The sequence below is a fragment of the Bremia lactucae genome, assembly GCF_004359215.1.
Source record: "Bremia lactucae strain SF5 chromosome Unknown BlacSF5_NotPlaced_19_SHOA01000004.1_2068294bp, whole genome shotgun sequence".
In the NCBI taxonomy this organism is placed as follows: domain Eukaryota; phylum Oomycota; class Peronosporomycetes; order Peronosporales; family Peronosporaceae; genus Bremia; species Bremia lactucae.
This window is the reverse complement of record NW_027152031.1, coordinates 1,823,642-1,827,888: the sequence shown is the minus strand read 5'-3', so window position 1 is coordinate 1,827,888 and position 4,247 is coordinate 1,823,642.

Genomic DNA, 4,247 nt, shown 5'->3' with positions numbered 1-4,247 from the left:
ATGGAGAGTCCGTATGACCTCATCCTAGGCATGCCATGGTTGGCAAAGTACCAACCATGGATAGACTGGCGTACACGCACAGTTGCGAACTCTACGCAGGACACCGGAAAGGATGTGCTCCTGCGAGAGGCCTATGCAACTGATGTCGTGTCGAACACAGTTGAGGGTGCGTTGACGGGATGTCAAACGTCACCAATTCCTACCCAGCTCGTGGAGACTGAGGTAGTGAATAGGACGATGACAAGTAGTCATGCGTCCGAATGTCCTGCACAGAGCCGAGAGCCTGTGGCAGTAGACGGCGAGCTGACAAGAAGTCATGCGTCGCATAAACCGGCACAGTGCCAAGAGCCTGGTGCGGTTGGAAGGGGTGCGTTAGCCAGGAGTGCAACGACACCCGCTTCCCAGAAAAGGGTCGTGGTAACTCGAAAAACGAGTACCTGACAGATTAGGACGATCAAAGGAACGTCTAAACGAGTGACCTTTGGATCAGTTCCTAATAAAGAGGACGGGCCTTCGAACGAGGTGTTCGAGGCCGTCAAAGACAAAATTGCGGAGGCATCCTCAATTGAGGTGCTTCGGCAAGTCTTTAAATCTACCGAGGAGATAGTAAAACTCCCGGAGATGTCGTGGGGTCTATTCCTGTCCGAACTTAAGTAAAAAAAGATCTAAAAAGTACTCACAACAGTTCCAGAAGGGAACTTGGTGGACTGTTGCTCGTCGGCAAAAATGGACGAGAGCATTTTTAAAAACGGAGAAATGGAAACCGTTGACTGCTTGCTCATGGTTAATGTGCCTTGAGAGACAGTCCGTTCTTTGAAGTTCTGTGGAAACATCGCGATGTGTTTCTAAAAGAAGTGCCGAGCCGCCTACCAGCAGATAGGAGCATCGACAACGAAATTGATTTGGAACCTGGAACCAAGTATTGTATGACCAGGCAATGACGTTGCCGAAGAACAAGTCGATTATATCGATGAGCTCTTCGACAAACGAGCCAAGGCGGGACATGTGCGTGAGAGCAAATCGCCTGCAGCCCGACCTTTTGTGTGCGTAAAGCCACAGTTGGATGGCGCCTGGTTCATGCTTACAATAAGATAAACACGGCTACTGTAGGCGGGCACGTCGTAATGCGGCCACGCTCTACTTAGGCACACATCCTAGCACAGCGAGGAAGCGGTTAATCCTGCTTCTCTTGCGTGCAGTGAGGCAGTTGTGGTGGGCGCGTTACGAACCTCACCCAACACACTAAGAACTCTGGTTAAGTGTCGTCACGGGAGCGGTAATCCGTATTCTCGTGCGCACTTACCAAGTAGGAAGTAGTTTTCAGACTGATTTATATTGAATAGAATTAAATACAAATACCTATTTTTACCAATTAAAACGATATCTCTATAGATATCATTTAATATGTATTGCGAGCGTATCTTTATAGATGCCTCGCGTAACAGATGACGCTAGCCGTCATCACGGATGACGCTGGGCGTCATCCCTCCTAATGTGAATGCACCCCTGTGCATCACATCCACAAGGGTTGGTCACAAATGTGCACCATACCCGAGTGTTGGGTCTAATTACTTATTTTTAGTAATTGACCATCCCCTTAAGTACACCAAGTGTAATTAACGGGGACTGTGTAACATAGGGGCAACTTTAGCCCGTTACACCGACCATACCGGCGCAAACGCCAATCTTGCGGAAAGACGTTTTATGTTGAACACCATGGGAACGTCAACTATCTTTTCCGCGTTGAATTAGAGGATAGCTTCTATCAGGTACTCATGCGAAACTCCGATGTAGCCAAAACAGCTGTAAGTACCCCGAGCAGTATGCTTTCGGAGTGGCTTGTGATGCCCCAAGGGTTGAAAAAGCACCGGTGGCATCCAATAGAATGGTGGCTCACGTGGTGCGTTACAAGCGTGCAAATGCGCCCCATTACTTTGACGATGAATCGTGCATAGTACGGGCTGAGCGAAATAGATTCGCAAAAGCGTCATATAGACGCTGTGTTGCAGACTTTGGGTGACGCCCAATTGAACGTCAAATTGTAAAAGAGCGTCATTGAGGTCCACGAGATACCTGTGCTGGGCTGATCGTAGGTACACATGGTGTACGATCAGACCCAGACAAGGTGAAATCAGTAAAGGGATGGCCAATTCCACGCCATGTGGAGGATTGAAGGATTTGCACCATCATAGGGCTCGTTAATTACTTGCATAATATAGCAAGAATTATGCTGAGCAAACTAAACCATTATCTGACCTCCTTAAAAGGACACAGAATAGGTTTGGTTAAAAGAACAAGAAGATGCGTTCACATCACTGAAGCAATCTCTTGTTGAGGCATCGGTCTTGGCATTGCCAGACGCGGATAAGCCCTTTAGCGTCGTCTGCGATGCAAGTAATTTTGCAATCGGCAGCGCACTCATGCAGAAGGATGACGACGACGTTGACCGCGTCATCTCTTATCAGTCTCGGCTTTTAGCCAGGACCGCGATACTGAATTACCCCGTGCATGACAAGGAGCCAATTGCAATAAAGTATGCTCTTGTTAAGTTTCGAGTGCACCTATTGGGCACCAAAGCATTTGTGGTTTTACGGATCACGCATCATTGCGGACCGCAACAAACTCACCCCACCTCTCACCTAGAATGGCTAGATAGCTCCTATTCTTCTCTGAATTTAACTTTAAAGTAAAATTCGGTCGAGTAAGTCGAATATCTTGGCTGACGCTTTATCGCGCAGACCAGACTTCGAAGTAAGGCCACAGGAATGTGTATCTAGTGCTTAAGCACAAGTTGAGTCGTCAACGTTGGCAGCCACGAAGGCATACCACGTGACGAACTCATTAGCCTCTAAAATAAAAGGAAGCTACAGTCAGGACGAACATTGTCGCATACTGTTGGATCACATCGGTGGACGAAAGGTTTCGCTTTCGTCGCACCTGAAAGCTAAGCTGAATCGCTTTAGCTACAGCGATGGCCTGTTATGGCATCAGCTGTCACCTTGTGATCCCTTGAGAATCTATGTGCCTTATGACACAGATCCCAAGTTGATGATCCTTCACGAGCTCCATGATGCGCCATCGAGAAGGCATCTGGGCCGTGAAAAGACATTCTTACGAGTGTTCGAGGAATTTTAGTGGCCACACCTTTATAGATAAGTGGCCAACTATATTCGCTCTATCGAACAGTATCAGCCCGTTTAGCCTGCACCGTCCAGCAGTGCGCCACTGAAGCCGCTACCGATTCCAACCAATTGTTGGAAGTCAGTTAGTCTGGACTTCATGTATGGCATGCCGCCCGATCATAAGGGTCGGACGGGGCAGCTCGGAGTTTTGGCTTAGACCTCCTAGTCGTTTTTGTAGACACTGAGCAAGATGGTGCATTTAGCACCGCGTAAAACATCGATCACAGGCAAGGATGCAGCTCTCTTGTTCTTAGAATAAATACCGACTACAAGGGATGCCGGACTTCATAGTATCAGACCGGGATCCACGATTTACGTCTATTTTTTGGCGTCATGTGCTTGAGCTGCTACCTAGCAAGCTCCACATGTCGATCGCAGATCATCCCCACTCCATCCAAACAGAACGTGCCAATCGGGTCGTGGCGGATATGTTACGCACGAAATAGCGACTCCCAAAGAATGGAGCAAACAATTGCCCTTGTAGAGTTCGCTATAAAATAACAGTGTCCACGATAGGCGAGAGATACTGCGCCATCCTCGGACGCCAGTCTCGTTTGTGCGCAGCCCGAGTCTTAGTGGGGGGGGGGCTCACTACGCCCGGTGCGAAAGAAGGAAACAGTCTCGTCAATATGACGATGAACCACAAGGGCATCATCTCAAAGACAGAAAGTTGCCCTGGTGACCCTGCCAGATTGGTAGTGGTCAGTATGGAGTTATGGCAAGAAATGCATTTGCTCTTAAACACTAACGATGTTTCGTTATTTACAACTATGTCCTATGACCGACCTCTCGGTGATGTCATAGGTGTGCGAGGCTCAACGTTTGTGGATGAGCGCCATTCCGTGACGCGATGGCAAGCGCATCGGATAAACAAAAAGAATATGCTGACCGAAATAGTCGCAATAATAAAATAATGAACGCTTTAGTAATGGGAATAAATAATATTAGTACTTTAACTCTAAGTAGAAATGCACCTGGCGGTACTACGAAACTATTGCCGCGTTACACTAGGCCATTTACTGTTGTCAGGGAGGTTGGAGATCTAAATTATAGGCTCACTCTTCC